Raw genomic sequence first — 21,460 nt, 5'->3', positions numbered from 1 at the left:
GCTCGTGGGGGACTATAGGGGGGTTGGTGGGGGTTAAAGCAGCACGGCAACATTACCATGGGCACTAACATTTTATCAGCAGCTAACTCAGTCAGGTTGTTTAGAGGTATAAGTGTGTGTGTGTGTTTCTGCTTATTCCTCCCAGCCCCCCTTCTTTTAGTGGACTTGCTCGCTGTCCCGTATAACTCAATGTTCCCGGAGGCCCATAAACCCAATCTATGAAATATCACCCCTCCGTTTCACGTCAGGAACACACTCCACTACGATACGACCGATGTAAAAATTAATCTGCGGAAGAGGCCACCTGTTGCCGGGCACGACAGAGGAACATGGAAGTAGGAGACGAGCAGCGGGATGAAATTATGGGATAGCTGTTTTTAATGCAGCAGCTCATGTAAAATCTAAATACATGTCATATAAACGTATGTAGGTATAGCTTTATGGAAATGCTGATGTTCAGGGTCATCGAAAAGTTGAGAGAGAATGATTTTAGAGATTCTGTATTTTAAGTCCCTTCTTCGAAAAGTCCTGAATTGTTTCTTTTTCAAACTGGTTTATTTAATGTTCTAAGAACCGTTCAGAATTCTAAGAACACTAAATTGCATAGTCTCGGGACCATGTTGTGGCGGGACTGCTGGGGTGATTCCCGGGTTGACTGGCACTATCTGGAAATTTGCCCGGGCCGAGAGAGATGGAGACAGATCAGATGGAGCAGAAATGAAAGAGAAAAGGAAAGTTGGCGAAGAAGAGAGAGATGGAGAGACTTGGCACTTTGTCGGGATGAACCGATTGGATCAGCGTTTGCGTTGACCTCTCACCTCACAGCTGGGTCTGAAACGGTTTAGGACACAAACGTCCTTTTCTTCTCTCGGCAGGCAACGGCTGTGGGGTGGCCATCGCTATCGATCACATGACGTACCCCAGCCATGCCATTCCTCGTGATGCTGTTGCAGAGATTAAGATAAAAGAAGAAGAGGGTTTTTTAATGAAGGAGTGGAGAGAGAGAGAGAGAGCGAGAGAGAGAGAATGGTGTTCCAAAAAAGGTCCAGTTGCCAGGACCACAAATACAAATTCCATCTAGACACCGTTGCCCTAGAGCACACAAAAAACAATACATACCTCGGCCTAAACATCAGAGCCACAGGTAGCTTCCACAAAGCTGTGAACGATCTGAGAGACAAGGCAAGAAGGGCCTTCTATGCCATCAAAAGGAACATAACATTCAACATACCAATTAGGATCTGGCTAAAAAATACTTGAATCAGTTATAGAACCCATTGGCCTTCATGGTTGTGAGGTCTGGGGTCCGCTCACCAACCAAGAATTCACAAAATGGGACAAACACTAAATTGAGACTCTGCATGCAGAATTCTGTAAAAATATCATCCTTGTACAACGAAAAACACAAAATAATGCATGCAGAGCAGAATTACCTAAATCCAGAAAAGAGCCGTTAAATTCTATAACCACTTAAAAGGAAGCGATTCCCAAACCTTCCATAACAAAGCCATCACCTACAGAGAGATTAACTTGGAGAAGAGTCCCCTAAGCAAGCTGGTCCAATTAGACCCAACCAAATCATGAGAAAACAAAAAGATAATTACTTGACACATTGGAAAGAATTTACAAAAAAACAGAGCAAACTAGAATGTTATTTGGCCCTAAACAGAGAGTACACAGTGGCAGAATACCTGACCACTGTGACTGACCCAAACTTAAGGAAAGCTTTGACTATATACAGACTCAGTGAGCATAACCTTGCTATTGAGAAAGGCCGCCGTAGGCAGAACTGGCTCTCAAGAGAAGACAGGCTATGTGCACACTGCCCACAAAATGAGGTGGAAACTGAGCTGCACTTCTTAACCTCCTGCCAAAATATATGACCATATTAGAGACACATATTTCCCTCAGATTACAGAGATCCGCAAAGAATTTGAAAACAAAACCAATTTTGATAAACTCCCTTATCTACTGGGTGAAATACCCCAGTGTGCCATCACAGCAGCAATATTTGTGACCTGTTGCCACAAGAAAAGGGCAACCAGTGAAGAACAAACACCATTGTAAATTCAACCCATATTTATGTTTATTTATTTTCCCATTTGTACTTTAACTATTTGAAAATTGTTACAACACTACATATATACAGTGGGGAGAACAAGTATTTGATACACTGCCGATTTTGCAGGTTTTCCTACTTACAAAGCATATAGAGGTCTGTAATTTTTATCATAGATACACTTCAACTGTGAGAGAGACAGAATCTAAAACAAAAATCCAGAAAATCACATTGTATGATTTTTAAGTAATTAATTTGCATTTTATTGCATGACATAAGTATTTGATACATCAGAAAAGCAGAATGTAATATTTGGTACAGAAACCTTTGTTTGCAATTACAGAGATCATACGTTTCCTGTAGGTCTTGACCAGGTTTGCACACACTACAGACCTTCTCCAGATACTTCAGGTTTCGGGGCTGTTGCTGGGCAATACGGACTTTCAGCTCCCTCCAAAGATGTTCTATTGGGTTCAGGTCTGGAGACTGGCTAGGCCACTCCAGGACCTTGAGATGCTTCTTACGGAGCCACTCCTTAGTTGCCCTGGCTGTGTGTTTCATGTCGTTGTCATTCTGGATGACCCAGCCATGACCAATCTTCAATGCTCTTACTGAGGGAAGGAGGTTGTTGGCCAATATCTCGCAATACATGGCCCCATCCATCCTCCCCTCAATACGGTGCAGTCGTCCTGTCCCCTTTGCAGAAAAGTATCCCCAAATAATGATGTTTCCACCTCCATTCTTCACGGTTGGGATGGTGTTCTTGGGGTTGTACTCATCCTTCTTCTTCCTCCAAACACGGCGAGTGGAGTTTAGACCAAAAAGCTCTATTTTTGTCTCATCAGACCACACAACCTTCTCCCATTCCTCCTCTGGATCATCCAGATGGTCATTGGTAAACTTCAGACGGGCCTGGACATGCGCTGGCTTGAGCAGGGGGACCTTGCGTGCGCTGCAGGATTTTAATCCATGACGGCGTAGTGTGTTACTAATGGTTTTCTTTGAGACTGTGATCCCAGCTCTCTTCAGGTCATTGACCAGGTCCTGCCATGTAGTTCCTCATGATCATTGATGCCCCACGAGGTGATATCTTGCATGGAGCCCCAGACTGAGGGTGATTGACTGTCATCTTGAACTTCTTCCATTTTCTAATAATTGCGCCAACAGTTGTTGCCTTCTCACCAAGCTGCTTGCCTATTGTCCTGTAGCCCATCCCAGCCTTGTGCAGGTCTACAATTTTATCTCTGATGTCCTTACACAGCTCTCTGGTCTTGGCCATTGTGGAGAGGTTGGAGTCTGTTTGATTGAGTGTGTGGACAGGTGTCTTTTATACAGGTAACGAGTTCAAACAGGTGCAGTTAATACAGGTAATGAGTGGAGAACAGGAGGGCTTCTTAAAGAAAAACTAATAGGTCTGTGAGAGCCGGAATTCTTACTGGTTGGTAGGTGATCAAATACTTATGTCATGCAATAAAATGCAAATTAATTACTTAAAAATCATACAATGTGATTTTCTGGATTTTTGTTTTAGATTCCGTCTCTCTCACAGTTGAAGTGTATCTATGATAAAAATTACAGACCTCTACATGCTTTGTAAGTAGGAAAACCTGCAAAATCGGCAGTGTATCAAATACTTGTTCTCCCCACTGTACATAATATGACATTTGAAATGTCTTTATTATTTTGGAACTTCTGAGTGTAATGTTTACTGTTAATTGTTATTGTTTATTTCCCTTTTGTTTACTATCTACTTCACTTGCTTTGGCAATGTTAACATATGTTTCCCATGCCGAGAGAGAGAGAGAGAGAGAGAGAGAGAGAGAGAGAGAGAGAGAGAGAGAGAGAGAGAGAGAGACAGAGAGAGAGACAGAGAGAGAGAGAGAGAGAGAGACAGAGAGAGAGAGAGAGAGAGAGAGAGAGAGAGAGAGAGAGAGAGAGAGAGAGAGAGAGAGAGAGAGAGAGAGAGAGAGAGAGAGAGAGAGAGAGAGAGAGAGAGAGAAAGAGAGAGAGACAGAGAGAGAGAGAGAGAGAGAGAGAGAGAGAGAGAGACAGAGAGAGAGAGAGAGAGAGAGAGAGAGAGAGAGAGAGAGAGAGAGAGCAACAAGCAACTGCGTCAGCAGACGAAGGGAGGGTGACAGTGCAGCCATCAGCAGCTGCAATAAAAATACCTTAAACCCTGGAGAGGAACGATAGATGGATGGCAGAGAGGGCAGAATGCCTCGCCTGGCGTTGAAGAGATGTCTCTGTTTGCGGCCTGACCATCTTCTACTGTAATAATACTATTTTATGCGGTACATGGATAATGTGAAGAAGTCAAAGGGGAAAATACCTGTAGCCTCAATAAAAGGAAGCTGTCAGCTTGACAATCCTGTACTGGGCTGTACTGGTCTGTACAGGGGCTTCTGTAATTTGGGCCTTTGCCCTGGCCAGCTTCTTAACTGTGGTCCTATAAGACTCTCCTATGCCCTCTGTCTGTCTGACTACCAACCCAGGCAGCCACATATCATGGGCTCACATGTTCTGATGGTGGGAGGCCCAGTGTTTCCCTATGTCCATTCCTTGATGTGGTTAAACTGTTTCTGCGTATGTTCTATACTGACCTGACGGCTAAAAAAGTTTGTGGTTGAACAGAACTGTGTGTGTGTTTGCATATGTTCCTCTTCCAGCGCAGGCTCTCTCTTTCTCTCCAACTCTAGAGAGCTCACATGACCATGTGTTTCTTTACAAGGCCGATGCCAAGTCTCTATGGGTCTTAACTTACCCATAGATAATGATCTGGTGTCAGTTTTCCCATTTCATCCCTAATGGTTAAGGTTAAGACATAGGCAGGGTTAAGCTGATCCTAGATCTGTGCCTGGGGCAAATTGTACCCAAATTGTTCGGTGGCACCTTGAAGTGTTTTCCGTTTACCAAAGAGGAGTCTGTTGGCCCAAATTGGAAGTAGAAACAGGTCTGATTCTTAACCTGCTCCAGCTGTGGTCCTGCCTGCCACCCTGCCCCCGCTCCACCCCCCGCTACAGCCCCCACATCACTCCACCCACGCTCCAGCCCCGCACCGATCCACCCACACTCCAGCCCCGCACCGATCCCCCCATGCTCCAGCCCCCGCACCGATCCACCCACGCTCCAGCCCCGCACCGATCCCCCCACGCTCCAGCCCCGCACCGATCCACCCACGCTCCAGCCCCGCACCGATCCACCCACGCTCCAGCCCTGCACCGATCCCCCCATGCTCCAGCCCTCACACTGATCCACCCACGCTCCAGCCCCGCACTGATCCCCCCACGCTCCGCACCGATCCCCCCACGCTCCAGACCCCCCACTGCTCCACAGCCAGGCTTTCATGGCCCTGTTAGGAACCTGCAACTGATTTACAAACACACACACACACACACAGAGCAAAACCAGGATCATTCACACATCCAGGGTCGGTTCAAGGCATAAGCGACATAAGCGGATGCTTAGGGCCCCCAGCAACTAGGAAAATGTGTAGAATTGCAGGAAATTAGCTTTAAAAAATGTAAAACATTTAGACCAACCTTGCCCATTGCCACTTCCACCTAAAACCCTTTTTAATCCAGAAAAAAAACCTGAATTTTTACAAATAATTTAATAATTATACAGTCAATTTCTTCAAATTGGTCACAACAAGCCATACTCAAACTTACATTAAGTTAATGTTTTGAAGAAGAAGGTTTTATTAATCATTATCAATTAACTTTTTACTTATTCTTTGGTCTGTGTGTTTTTTTCACTGCTCAACCCTTGTGGTGGGTCTTGACTCAAAAGACTCCTCAAATGGTGGGTCACCAACAGTGGCGTGTCCAAAACATTTTGAATGGACCTCCTCTGTGTGCACACACTTGAACATGCATGAAAAATGTTTATGGCCATTATAGTAAAGACATGTAATTTAACTGTAAAAATGTATTACCTTTTAATGTGTCATCAGCACAACCAGTCATGATCTTTTCGTCTGATTGTCAAACAAATCACTTCAAAAAGTAGGTAATTAAGTAGGTTACCTGCTCGTGTTCGTCTACTCCAAAATAAATCCAACATCCGAACAGTGCACTGTACACCCTCCATTTGAATGGAAAGGGACATCTATTACCAATACCATTAGTGTAATGACATTCAGCCTACGAATTGGCATGTATTGATGGATGCCAAGGGAAGCCAGGCATCCCCAAAAAAATTACAATATAAAAAGAAACAAATGTAAAAAATAAAATATTTCTCATTCTTGTCTATCCGTGTTTCATCATTTTCCTTCAATTCGCAAGAGGCTGAATCTATTTCACCAGAGAAAGCATCCACAAGAGGCTGAATCTATTTCACCAGAGAAAGCATCCACAAGAGGCTGAATCTATTTTACCAGAGAAAGCATCCACAAGAGGCTGAATCTATTTCACCAGAGAAAGCATCCACAAGAGGCTGAATCTATTTCACCAGAGAAAGCATCCACAAGAGGCTGAATCTATTTCACCAGAGAAAGCATCCACAAGAGGCTGAATCTATTTCACCAGAGAAAGCATCCACAAGAGGCTGAATCTTTTTCACCAGAGAAAGCATCCACAAGAGGCTGAATCTATTTCACCAGAGAAAGCATCCACAAGAGACTGAATCTATTTCACGAGAGAAAGCATCCACAAGAAGCTGAATCTATTTCACCAGAGAAAGCATCCACAAGAGGCTGAATCTATTTCACCAGAGAAAGCATCCACAAGAGGCTGAATCTATTTCACCAGAGAAAGCATCCACAAGAGGCTGAATCTTTTTCACCAGAGAAAGCATCCACAAGAGGCTGAATCTATTTCACCAGAGAAAGCATCCACAAGAGGCTGAATCTATTTCACCAGAGAAAGCATCCACAAGAGGTTGAATCTATTTCACCAGAGAAAGCATCCACAAGAGGCTGAATCTATTTCACCAGAGAAAGCATCCACAAGAGGCTGAATCTATTTCACCAGAGAAAGCATCCACAAGAGGCTGAATCTATTTCACCAGAGAAAGCATCCACAAGAGGCTGAATCTATTTCACCAGAGAAAGCATCCGCAAGAGGCAAACAGCGTCCCTCTGTTTAAGCTTCTGTATACCATGAATATGTCATGTCATACTATTTTTGGCCAGACAGCATCAGATACATGGGCTACATATATTGAGACAGAGGGGCGCTCTTTCGTGCGCTCGGATGCTTTCTCCGGTGAGATTGATGAGTCTTTGTGTCGGTGCGCGTCTTGGTCAAAATTATCAATATATTCAGAGACAACCTATCTGATCTCAGAATTTCTAGGGGGGTGGCACTGGAGTGGCCAATCACCCCGGACACGCCACTTGTCATGAAGCAAAAAGGTTTGGGAACCCCTGTTGTATAGGACACTAAGTTATCAGGTGTGTATTGTTATTTTGGACTGCAGAACCTCTAGTGCTGGGGTATTCAACTCTTACCCTACTAGGTCCGGAGCCTGCTGGTTTTCTGTTCTATCTGATAATTAATTACTTCCACCTGGTGTCCCAGGTCTAAATGAAAAATGAAAAAACGCAATGGAACTGGCTTTCAGGTCCAAAGCTGAGTTTGAGGGTCATAGTGCATCAGGGTTTAGTTGCTATAGTAGTTGTGTGTGTGTGTGTGTGTGTGTGTGTGTGTATGTTGAGACGTAATTGATTTCCTGAAATGATGTATATTATGTATGCTTTGAGATTTATTTCATATGAACTTCAGTTTATTGCCAGATGACACCACATTGGAGCTATGGATATATTCTCTCTCTCTCTCTCTCTCTCTCTCAATTCAATTTCAATTTCAATTTAAGGGCTTTATTGGCATGGGGAACGTATGTTAACATTGCCAAAGCAAGTGAAGTAGATAGTAAACAAAAGTGAAATAAACAATAAATATTAACAGTAAACATTACACTCAGAAGTTCCAAAAGAATAAAGACATTTCAAATGTCATATTATGTATATATATAGTGTTGTAACAATTTGCAAATAGTTAAAGTACAAATGGGAAAATAAATAAACATACATATGGGTTGTATTTACAATGGTGTTTGTTCTTCACTGGTTGCCCTTTTCTTGTGACAACAGGTCACAAAGCTTGCTGCTGTGATGGCACACTGTGGTATTTCACCTAGTAGATAAGGGAGTTTATCAAAATTGGGTTTGTTTTCGAATTCTTTGTGGATCTCTGTAATCTGAGGGAAATATGTGTCTCTAATATGGTCATACATTTGGCAGGTTAGGAAGTGCAGCTCAGTTTCCACCTCATTTTGTGGGCAGTGCGCACATAGCCTGTCTTCTCTTGAGAGCCAGGTCTGCCAGTGGCAGCCTTTCTCAATAGCAAGGCTATGCTCTCGCTCTCTCTCTTTCAGACACTCACACACACACACACACACACACACACACACACACACACACACACACACATACATACATACACGAGACAGAGCAAGCGCTCCTCACAACCGGTAGTGTAGGGGTTAACCTCCTGACGTCATGATTCCTGGGGCGGTGACCTATGGTGGGCAGTTTATGCTCGAGGGAGGACAGGGAAAGAAAGCCTGACTATCAAGTCTCAGGTCCTACTTTAAAACGCAATTTTTAACAACACATTCAACATTTATTTCGAGACGCACACTTAGAAAGTTGTTTGTATATTTTTCAGTTGTCTTGTACCGGATTGCATTGTTACGCAAAGGTAAACTTCTTAGTAAAATGCTCAACGAATGGACTTTGGGTTTGGGTCATCTTTGCTTTCGTTTCCTGATATTTATTTGAGTGGTGAATCCAGATGGGGATGAGCTATATGGGTTGTATTCTCCATCATGGCGAATAGATGATAATCCGTATTTTTTCATTTAGCGCGCCAAATCGCGCCTTTGACGCAGAAACTCGTCGGAACCGTTTAAACCTGATCAAAGGTCTGCTACGGGCGCATGTAAACGCCATGGACTTTTACGCGTGTGCTAAATAGTTAGGGGTTGCTTATAACTCAGACCGTGTGTTTGTGTCCGTTTGTCATCTTTGAAATGGTCACAACAATGTGCTTCTGGAAGTCTTGAGAACCTTGACATGCTTGCGGTAGGACGCGAGCTGGGAGAGAGGGGTGTGCCGAAACTTAAGAGTTTTTCTGCTGCCAGTAGTTTGATTTTTTTTAAAAACATTTTAGTCATTTTAGCAGACGCTCTTATCCAGAGCGACTTACAGTTAGTGAGTGTATACATTTTCATACTGGCCCCCCGTGGGAAACGAACCCACAACCCTGGCGTTGCAAGCGCCATGCTCTACCAACTGAGCTACAGGGGTAGGGTCCTTTTACAAGCAAGACAATGTTAAAATTCTGACCGGAGGATCCGGGACTCGATGTTAACCAGCTAGCTATCTCTCCAAGCAGGGGAAGGCTTCTCTCTCAATATCTCTGTCTCAGACCCCTTCATATCCGGCATGACTACAGTCAGATATGCAAACAAAACAGTAATGGCACGGGGAATGTGTGTGTCGGGGAAGGTGTGTGTTTTCGGCATGTGTGTGTTGGGGAAGGAGGGGGGCATACATGTTTACGGTCGGGCCCCCACCCCTAATAAAAAAATGCACCAAAGCTCTATAGCTCTGTCCTGGACAGGGAGGGAGCGGTGGGTATTGCGTTATGTTCATGTTAATCAATTTTCTGTTTAATGTCAGCGCGCGAGCTCCATTGTGGCTGAGGGACGCGTCATCCAGCCATAAATTTGCGATTATACAGCATCGACGACACTGTTCTGACGGATTCCGTCTCGCGCGCACACAGGCACAGGATCGGGTGTTTCTAGAACACTACGTTTAGAGTTCGAGTGAAAGGAAAACCCCAGTGACTTCAGAAGTTATTTCTTTGGAATAAACAATCCTAGGAAAGGATCGTTAATGCGATTATCGTTTAATGAATCAGTGATTTGATGATAGGCTAGTTTATAGTTAGATTACACTCGCAGGAATTTAAGCCTGTTTGAGGATTTAAAACTTCAGGAGGGTAAGGTTTTAGGCCTACACCTTATCTATCTTTTTGTTTTATTCTCCCTTCTGCATATATCCGATCCCCTGTGCTATAAATACAGTTTTGTGGCGGACTGACTGTCGTTTTTATAGGTACGTGTTTTCTACTTTACATAATTTGATGTATCATTCGCACTGTGAATTACAGAATACAAACAAACTGCTGTATTTTGCACGGATGTCGTTTTAAAACGTTGATTAACTCTGACATAACGGCTTAAATAGACAGGCGTGTTTTAGACTGGTTTAGCTGTTTTTATGTTGTCGTACAAGTTTCCAATTAGACTATGCCTTGTTTAGATGGATTGCAAAGGCTGTAAAGACACATTAATTTAAATCACAACACATTATTTATTTATCTATACTGAAATATTTGTAATGTTTTACATTGCAGTTTTTATCAAATACATTGTTGCTCATTGTATCCGATTCAAATATACACTTTTGGCGATTCTAACACTGCATAAATGATTTTAGAATGCATTTATTTTCCCACTGTCTCTAGCAGCTGAAATATATCATTCGTAGTAACAACCTTGTGCCAATTGTTCCAGACTTGCTATTTATTCACCTCTTATATCACAACCTGTATGGCAAATTTGGAATGCGTAGCATGGCCCTTTTCCTGTCCTATATTTGCAAATTGAAAAATTTGACATTTTGACCACCTTTATTGTAGACTACCTAAATCACATCGGATGACGTTATTGGTAGGGCCTACACACACAGATCAAGTAGCCTGTGTTGTAATTCATTTGTAGCCAACTTTTATGTTTGGATATGACAGTGTGAGCCAATAACTATATGTCGGCCTAATTTAAAACGTAGAATATTGAAACATTTTACTGATTCGGCATGGTTTTGGCGGGGAGCACATCTATCTAATGTGTTAACTGAATAGACAAAATTGTAATGCATGGTTATAAGCCAGGGACTTTATCCTCCAGAAAACATTTCATATGGATTGTTTATTATTAAGGTACTTGGTCACACACACACACACACACACACACACTGTCTCTCTCTCTCTCTCTCTCTCTCTCACACACATACACACTCCTAGTCGAGGAAGGACAGGAAGAGGCCTATAGAGGTTGTGATGCCTAACCATCCAACTATGTAAAGACGGTTTGTTGCTTTCTTCGCGCAATTGGGTACTTAAAATAGTTATATATAGTAATGGTGATGCGATTAGTTGATGCGTATCTGATTGCAACATGTGCAAAAAGAACACCTAGCTGATTCCTGAATCCCCACCACACACGCACGAGCCGGCACACACACACACACTTGAAGGAACAAACGTCACATGTTTATTAAAAATATCAGTGGTTGAAGCAATATTCCGTTATTATTGTTGCTTATTTCTTGAAGTTGGGAGAGATTTAACCCAGAGATAGTAAACAATTTGCATGTCGACATTTTGTTACTTCCATGTCTTAGCACATTGAGGTTTCATGCAGTTACTGTTTTATTTATGTTATCTGTCAAAGGATTGGGAGAAGCCCAAGTGATTTGACAATTATTGATTAGCTAATACAACATGCGATACATTTGTGGCATAAGGCCTTAAGTGACACAACTTTTTCTCAATTTGTATAGTATATTTTGTAGTTTCACTTCCACATCAACTAAAATGAATTGTAAAGTTTAAATTGTAAAGCATGATTTCAATATAAAATTAACCATCAATAATACCTTCGATTAGTCCCTACATTAATTACGGCAATTATTACCAATTAATTAATTGTGACATTTCATAATGATGACATTTTAAAATGAACCAACTACATGCTTCAACAAGTAAAGGCCCAGTGCAGTCAAAAACTAGATTTTCCTGTGTTTTATATATATTTCCACACTATGAGGTTGGAATAATACCGTGAAATTGTGAAAATGATGATCATGCCCTTTTAGTGTAAGAGCAGTTTGAAAAGATGGAGGTAGGATGGAGCTATGGCCTGCCTGGTGACATCACCAGGCAGTAAATGAGTTAATAGACCAATAAGAAAGAGAACTCCAAACCGCTCTGCCACAGCTAGTTTTCAGTTTTCCCCTCCCCACTCAGACCACTCCCACACAGTCCTGGTAAAATGATTGCTTGAGAAATTACTCTTTGCTAATAAGCTAAATTATTGCTTGAGAAATTACTCTTTGCTAATAAGCTTGTTTTGTTTCTTTTTGACCGTTTTAATTTAAAACAATCACAGTAAGGTACTTAATTGTTACCCAGAAATTATTTGATATTGAGATAAAAACGGCTGCATTGGACCTTTAACATGTTTCGTTATATAAATGATGACATTTTATAATAAACCACACATGATCCAGTAGGCTCCACCGGCTTATACCATCACCTTAAATCGATTCAACAATAGTTTGAGCCAACCAAAGCTTTTAGTATGTTCAGGTTGTTATAGTAGCCTTTTATTTTGCGTAGTTTTACGTTTAGCTTCTTCTATGAAACCGGTCGTAATGAAGGAGGCATGTGCCATTTATAGGAGCTGTGCCTATACTCACACTAATGGGGTGCAGGGTTGCTTCTATCGATAACCACCCAAGTGTACCGGGTTAAAAATTACAAATGATCGTAGCTAGCTTCCTGCGCAATTATGTTTATCTGGTAGGCCCATAACCAACTGTGATGTTCTGGTAACCTGACGGCGTATAGTAACAATATATTGCCATCTAATAACTCATACATTCTATCCAGTCATGCACTTATTGTATTCAATTGCACATTGAACTTTGAGGTGGGAAATATTCCGTTTTTTCCCTCGTTGTCATCGACGACCTCGATACCGCGAAACCATTGGCTTTACGTTCAACATAGGCCTGCACTTCAGTACCTGAACGAGCTTCTTCTTCTTCCTCCTCCTCCTCCTTCTCACCCTCCTCCTGCAACCAAAATCATGGCATAGCATATCTCACATCTTCTGTAATCGCAGGCCTAAGCAAATCGTGTCCAATCATGTTGTGTGTGTTGAGAGTGTGTGGGTGTGAAGCCTGATATGTCATATTTTTCACTCGGTCATATTTTATATGACGCAAGTGAAAAAAGCTTTTCTCTTTGTAGACCCACCCCATGGCCATTCCCCTCCTTGTTCTCCGTTGAGAAGGGAACGCTAATTTGCTTCCCCTGGTCGAAGGATGCCAGTAAAACTGCTCGAACCCTAATTAACGATAACGATAGCTTTGCTGCGAGTCTCCGAGGTGTCCAGATGAAAGCACGTTAACTTGGACGTATAGGTCTTTAGTCCATCTTGGAACCCTCGTCACACGTCAGCCACATGTATTCGTGTATCTCCGGTATATTTAATCATATCTACGGACGGTGCTGTAGTACTGTTCCGGCCTAAACTGCGTTTCGTCTCTGTGTTGCCGTCCGGTCCAAGGGCTTAACCTAGGCTATAGGCAGGCTTAAGCAAGCTACGCTATTGGAGGTTGGATGATTGACGGAACGTCCAGGTAGCCTAATATACTCTATACACTGAGGCTAGAAAGCTGCTTCATGTATGTTCAACTGCTGATAATGAGGACGTGTTACATGATGACGACCTCGGTAAAGGATGGCATTCTGCAGTGTAGGCTATTGCCCAAGCCTATTGTTGTTTGGCAAGATGTCGAAAAGCTGAAACAGGCTGGCATTTTGCAAGTTTGTGAGAAAAACAAGTCTGTTCTCCATGACATTACCAATTTATTTATAATGTTTTGTGGTTCATTTCACTTGGTTGACTTGTCATATAATTCACTCACCGCTGAAAATGTAGACCTTGGCTATTTTGGGTGGTCACCTAAATACATTAATGTGCAAGAAGCATTCAGCCATTCTACATTTGTAAAAATTATGTTCAAGAAAAAATGTCTTATTTGTTATTTTAAAAAAACGATGTTTATAATAATCTGAAGAAAAACAACTCAATTCTTCTAACATGGGAGATATTTGGTTTGCAACCATGCCTGTGCTGTAGCGTGTAGCCTCTTCTTTCTGTTTTAGAACATATCTGTGATGGCCTGTTGTGATGTAGATATCTATCACGATGACCAGAAATAGCAGCTTCTCCTGCACACACTGAGCTGAAAAGGTCACTTTGCTTTTATGTAGGCTGAAGTTCTAGTCCATCATGTCATCTTTTGGGGACGTGTCCTCCAGGGTATTGGGGACCTGCACATTGTCTGGGTGCATTAGGCTATAGCCTACCAAAGTTCAATTTATTGACAGATGTAGGCCTAAAAACACACAAACTGAAGAGTTGCTGAGATGCAGTCTCCACACACCCTTGTTGACCACTAAACCATCAGAATATAGGGCTTAACGTGTATAAGTTACTCCCAGAGCCCCAAACATAGCCTGCACATCCATTCCATAACTTTTTATCGCTAAATCTTATTTGAGTAATAACCGCAGAGATTTTAATAAACCACATTTTCTATATTTCAGTCGGTCAGTAATTTCATCCATGTCTTGGAGGTAGCAGCCTATACTTTTAACTTGTTAAGGCGTTTCCCTTGTGAAAAGCCCTGTTTGGAATTCGTCATCATTAAGGGACATCAGGAATATTTTCGTGAGAATAAAATTGTTGCCCGCTATAGAGGGCCTCCCGTAGAGACCTCCAGTTGGCCCTAATTTACCTCCCCAGGCTGTCAGTGTGTTTCCCGTTGACTGCAAATGGCGCTGAGAAATATGTAGCTATACCCGCACTAAATTCTTTCAGCTTTACCTTAGGGCCAACGCACCTATACGTGACACCCCTTATTTATTTAGAATAACTTGTCCTTTTACACTGACACGTGCGCACATGCTACAAGCAGCAAGCTCCCTTTGCCTACAGAGATTGCCTCGAGCGCTGAGGCGAGCGAACTGTGCTGCGCGGACGTTCTTTGGTTCTAGAATGGTCATGGTGAGAACGCAGACTCTCTTCTCTCCAGCGGAAATGAAAACTCCAGCCTGGGTTTTTGGAAGTGGGCCTTTCCTGGCGAAAAAGCGCACCGCTCTATTAGTTTGGGTGTGAGAGGGGAAGGGAAGGGGGGAAAGTGTCAGTCAAGAACGCTTCATTGCTCGAGGACAATCCCTCGCGCAGGACCGGTCTGTTTCAAGAGCAATCAGTCAATCCGCATTAATTATCCGCGCGCCCCCTCGGTATAGGGTAGCTCGCGCTGGCACACGGACGAGAGAGAGCGGAGAAGATAAAATAAAATAAAAGAGTGTGTGTCCGTGTGCGTGTGTGTTATGCTTTCTATACACATCGTGCAGGCGAGCACCCACCCAAGCCCCCACCTTTTAAGTGAAAAATAACCAATAAAAATCAGGCAGTAAAGGGCTTTTTCTTGTCACTAAATAAATTAAATGCAGATTTCTGTTTTAAGTGCGGGACCCCTTTTGTGAGGCGAGGAACATAATTCTGTATTGTTCCGATGTCATTAGTTTTAAAGACAATCGTCGTGCTAGAGAATGGAATGGGCACGTGAGGTTGGAAGGTGATTTCTTCCGGGGGAAATCACAACGATATTAATGAACATTTTATATTTTTATCTGTAGAGGAAGGCGCGTCTATTTATCACTGAGCATGCGCCTCGTAATTCCATGAAAGCATGACATTTAGGTTGAATAGAAACTGCTGCCTATATATTGCTGCCTACATATCCTACATTACAGTGGTTTTACTAATGTAGTATCTCACGGGCTGCGTCTGTTTTTATCAGCCTAATGGGCACTAATGCATAAATGACAATACTGAAATGTAAGCTATATTTCGCACATTTGTGGCGGCACAAGTCTGTCCTCATTTGGGGGGCACTGGGGGTCAGGACCCATGGAATGGCTACATTTCTTTGCATTGCCATTGTCCAGGGGAGACCATGTTGGATGTTGTTTGATGCTGCTGGTCAGATGTTGGGATTGGGGTGTTTGTTGTGGTTTTACCAAAAGGAGATTGATTGAATAATGCAGATATCAAAAGTGCAAATCTAAAAAAAAATCTGATGTCTGACTGCTCATTAGATCTACCCCAGAAATGCAGAGATATCATCTTTGTAGTCTGGGATTTTTTTATGTTGTCTAAATTATGGTTTTGCAGTCAATTAAATCATGATAATTTTGGGGGGACTTTAGCTCTTTCTTTTTTTAGCAGATAGAACTAAGAAAATTTATCAAATGTCAGTCAAATGTCACCAGTGTTATAACTTTGCGTAATAAACTATGATATTTTATATACATTTTCATTATTATTATCATTAGGCTAGCATTATTAGCCTGTGTTTAATTAGTGAATTTAATTATGAAATCCTTCACCAATAAAGCAATATAGGACCATTCTAAATGACAAGAGATTGGATTTAGCCTATTCTTTCGAGAGAAAACATGTTTCTCTATTTTTCTTGATATAGGCTATTGTTGATGTTTTCTTGTAGCAAACAACGTATGTAGCTAATCCCAATTCAAGGTAACAAGTAAACCAACACCCATGTGAGGTGTCCTTGAACAGTTATGGTGATAATCCAATTTACGATTGTAATTTACTTAAAAACGGAAATATCCACTTACTTTAGCATGGTTATTGAATAGCTGCAATTAAAACGTACACGAACGTTTTAGAAACACGGATGTAATGACATGAGTCCTATGTTTTCTACCACAGAATCGTTTTTGCGGTTCGTATCTTGGAAAAACAGCATTTTTCGTTTCCAATAAGAGCTAAATAGTTGTTTCCTGTCATTGTAGTCGTTTTGCCTTACATTTTCTCTATGTAACGTTGTTATTCCATCGTATTAATCCGCAAATCTAGCCTCTACGTTTAATACAACATGTAATTTCCCCCTTTTTAACGTATTCCCTTTGATTTAGTCACTCTTGACACTACTTTTGCTCTGGGGCCAACGGGGTTCGCCGTTGGGGCGCCTTGAAACAGCCGCTCCTTATCTCCTTTCATCGTTCAACCCGGGCCGCCTTGAAACCGCAGGGCCAGTAATTGCTTTTTTCAGTCAGCCCAGTGCGGACTGGCCAGCAGCCAATCAGAGCCTTGTTTACACTCTGTGAGTGACAGCACTCTGGCAACATGCCAACCAATCAGACACTTCATACAGACCGAAGGCTGGAGTTTTAACCCTTTACTTCCAGTAAAAACAAACTGGGAATAAACTGGGAATATTAGCCTATAGCTGATTTTTTTGCATGGAAACACGCAAGGCCATATCCTTCCTTTTTTAATTGACAAAATTAGTGAACTGTGAACAAAACTAACCCCGAGGACAGTAAATTACATTGTGATTCGATTTCCCTAAGTGTGTGCGTGTGTGTGTGTGTGTGTGTGTGTGTGTGCGTGCGTGTCATGACAGTAAACATAAACAGACCCGAAAGTTTTTACTTCCCGACTAATTTAGTCTATTAGAATCAAATTTGACTTCCTCCTGCATTTCTGGAACTTATTTTCCATTTGGCCTATATTTAGCAAATTTTACAAATATATATTTGTAGGCAATTCATAATAAATGGCATACTCAGGTGTAAGCCATTGTATTATATTACACTCAGGTGTAAGCCATTGTGTTATCAAGGTTATTAAGCAAGTTATAGGCCTAAATAAATTAAATTGTCCTTTAAACTGATCATCAAAAACGTTTGCCTATTTCTGGTGACACAAGTAAGGCCTAAGTGTGAAGCTTTGGAAAAAAAACGTTATTGTAAAATAATACAAATAAAAACTGCTAATGTTATCCAAAAGAAAACTATTGTTTTATGGTGATTGACGTGTAGTTCATGTGATCACAAAATATTCTGTGGACTTTCTAGTGATCAAAGTCCTGTATTTTCTGCTGTTCACTCACAGAGCTGTGTTGTGTTTTGCTGATGTCTCATCGTATTTGCATGCTACGCTCTGGAAAGGGCTACGCTCTGGCAAGGGCTTGAATCAAACGCCCGCAGTTTTGTTTTTGGAATCCAGTAGCATTCCTATTGGTTCAGGGCATCATCCAATCGGAGGCTCTGTTTATCGCGGGGCGCGCCTCACGGACACGCTTCTCATTGTATTTACCAAACCAATGGGAGAGCGCGTTCCCCTACTGTCCCTCCTTCGCTCGTAGTTGAGTGGCACTAGCGGATACAGTGGGAGAGATTCTGTGTGGATGTGCGAACTTCGATTCACTAGAAGCCTGAACTTCTACGATGCATCTCTATACCTCAACTACACACTACAATCTGCAGACTAGGATGTAACTATTTCCACATGTTTTTCGTTTTTGTACGCCGCTTTTTTTCCTTTGTATATTTTTGTACTATTTTTTTAATCATTAATTGTTATGCAAGGAATAACTTACCAGTAAGTAATTTATTTATTGTGTCCATTTTGAGTGTGTGTAATAATAAACATCTATACTTTCAACTTCTGCTTTTAACAGAGTCTTTGTAGTAGAACATTTATGGGTTATTTTAGACTTGAGTAAAGACAAGATGCATTAATTTAATTCACACTGCACATATATTCTGTTGCTTTGTAGTAGTCCAGTAGTATACTAATATAATGAAAGTAACAATATTCATATTTCTAACAAAATAATAATAATAATAATAATAAATAGTACAATGACCAATACAATAATGACAATAGTGCTATAGTATATAACAACATATAGCCATTTTAATATTTGTACTTAAGCCAAGTGAACTTTCCTTTCTTATGCAGTTGACAACCTAAACGTTGATTGTTGTATAGACAATAATTGCTATTGTACAATTAAACAATCATCTACAAAACCTCTTTCCTGACAAGATGAGATGCCACGTTTAAAATGTAATTATTTTAATAGAATTGAAATGTATTTGGTTGTATGCATTCTAAGACGCACTTTTACATGCGGTTCAGATACCACCAATAATGGATTATATTGTAGTTTTGTTGTTTTAATATCAGTAGGCCTATTTGATTATAGGCTTGGCCTACTGCAGTTTTTCACAGTTGTTATCGAGGGGGCTTTGCCAGTAGACAGCTCTTGCCGAGTCCCACCAGGCAGTTTTCGCTGTGCTTGGAGTGTCTCTCTCGCTTAACTGGCCTTTGAATATCTTGATTTAGTATCCCAGTTATGGCTAGTGACTTCGCTTTACTGCAAAATAGTGAATTGCAGCTCTTGGGCCTAACGTAAAGCCGTGTAGTGAACAAATAACAGTGATAACAGTGATGTCCTTACGAGAGTTTGTGCTTTCTATGCCCAAAATGCCTTAGTTTTGTACAATCTCATCTCATGCGGGGGACTGGGAAGAAATGAGATATTCGTGCTTGTTCCACCTCATTGTTTATGCAGGCTTTTCGTGTATTGCCATTCGGCTGGTAGTTTTCGAAAGGTTTTTTTTTTGTCTCCCGATAGTTTGACCCTTTGGGGCAGCGAAAGAGGGGGTGAAAGAGAGAAAGATTGTCTGGCAGAGAGGCAGTGGAGGGAAAGGAAGTATCGGCGTCTCCTAGGAGACGTACTCCCACGTTGATCCCAGTTTTTTTTAATTAGGCCCAGGCTACCTGTTTTTTAATCAGATTTTAATGTTTTTTTTTTATGTGACGCCGTTGTTGAAGGACTGTAGGCCTAGGGTCCTACATTGATTGTAGATGTTGTTTGGTCGAAATGCATAGTTTGAGTGGCTTCGTGTTGACTTGGAATGTAAACAGTTTAGACGTTTGTTTACGAGGAATAATGTAAAAAATATTCTGCGTGAAATGAGAGGAAGCCACATATCTTTGATTGTTGCAAAATGAAATGCCATAATAGTTTTTTCATGGTTCCACTATTACACATAAAGATGATAAAACACTTTCAACTTTTCACCCAGAAAGCACCTTTACCCTATCCATTTTTAATGTGACTATTTGAATTGAAATTGCATTTATTAATTCCAGTTGTTTGTAACTGACTGAAATATACTTTTTTTTTTTTTTTATCACATTGTGAGGCGTGTAGGCCATTCATGACCAATACCATTTTTCAACGATTGTCAACATTTTGAATGCAAATACTCTATACCACATTGTCATGCTCAATGATTTGGATACATGTGCAAATCTCTCACTGAGCACCGTGTACACACACACACACGCACATAACACACACAAACACACACACACAGTCGTCAGTAGCCTATGCTGCCTGAACGTATACGCCTCTGCTCTGTCGTTGAGAGAGGCTTGTCTCGCTCAGAATTCCTGAACGTTTCAGTTTGACTACTGTTCTAGAGTAGAATGTTCGCTGTATACTTTTCTCCTTGAAATAGCAAGAGGACCAGTTGGTTTAGCACGCCATTTTATATTTTCTTTGTTCTCTTACCTTGGATTTTGCTGATAGAATTTAAAGTTCACCAATCACCGGATCAGTAGTGCGCTGAATGGAGGTGCTATGGAAGGGGCCTAATACCTGCCCAGTGAGGTGTGTTCTGTGAACATAGGCCCACCTATCGATATTTGAGCGCCATTGGGTGTCCCATTGAACTGAATGACTAGGGCTATAAGGCACAGATGAGCATTCCCCTTCCTCTATGTATTGCTTACGTCTCTCTCCCTGGCGGTAAACGTCATTTAGGTGATGTTGTTATTATACATGTCCTACGGTTGCACCCACACATACATGCATTATAAGGGATTACAATTGTGAAAGGGGGTGAAAGGCAATGCTGACTTACCTATTAAATGTACCTTTGCCATAAACAAGCGATTTCACTGCCTTTTCTCAAGCACATTCACGGGCACAGGCTATATATGTCAGTTAAGAATATACACATTTACAGACAAAAATGAGCCAGTCAAAATTCACCGACGTGACAGAATTGTCCCAAGTCTAACAAAATACTGTAGCTGATACATTTCAATATAATTATGTCTACATTTAAGTCTTTATAGTATTTTGTTTACATCAACATATTTATAATGTAGCTTATTCTCATTTTAATGATTTGCAGTAGGCTATGGTTGATGAAGCAGTTTTAATGCTTGGAGTTTGAAAATGACAAAATTAGTCTGTAATGAACTAACTGAAAGATCAAACATTTGCTTCAGGTTCTATCTGGTCTCTTCTATCAGAGACGGTGAGATATGGACGAACGTCTAATTCTGACGTGAGACTGAGAGCTGGTAGCAGCTATAGCCTACCCCCTCACAGACTGACTCATCTATAGGTTTCAGAATACGCCGATGCAGTATAGCTTTATTATCCCCAACAGTGAAACAACCCGTAGTTTAAGATGACCACTTCTTTTGTTGTTCAGTTTGTAGCCTACCCTTCTCTTGTCTGCCGTGGAGACGAGTAAGCGGTTTGAATCTGTAGTTTACTGTAGGCTACTGTAGACTGGGTAGGCTATATGTTTTGGGGTTTCATTTAGTCAAACATTTTAGCAT

General features: G+C 41.4%; 1 protein-coding gene across 1 annotated transcript in view; it reads left to right on the top strand.

Moving 5' to 3' along the window:
* The first annotated feature begins 16,695 nt into the window (after positions 1-16,695).
* The window catches only part of LOC121569617 (BAH and coiled-coil domain-containing protein 1), a 105,174-nt gene continuing 100,409 nt past the window's right edge, over positions 16,696-21,460 (top strand). The window contains exon 1 of the mRNA XM_041880765.2: positions 16,696-18,409. The gene's annotated coding sequence lies outside the window, so the exon portion shown is untranslated. The remainder of the gene's footprint in view (positions 18,410-21,460) is intronic.

The sequence above is a fragment of the Coregonus clupeaformis genome, chromosome 1 (assembly GCF_020615455.1).
Source record: "Coregonus clupeaformis isolate EN_2021a chromosome 1, ASM2061545v1, whole genome shotgun sequence".
In the NCBI taxonomy this organism is placed as follows: Eukaryota; Metazoa; Chordata; class Actinopteri; order Salmoniformes; family Salmonidae; genus Coregonus; species Coregonus clupeaformis.
Note: the sequence above shows the minus strand (reverse complement) of the source record. Positions and strands in the feature narration are given on the sequence as shown.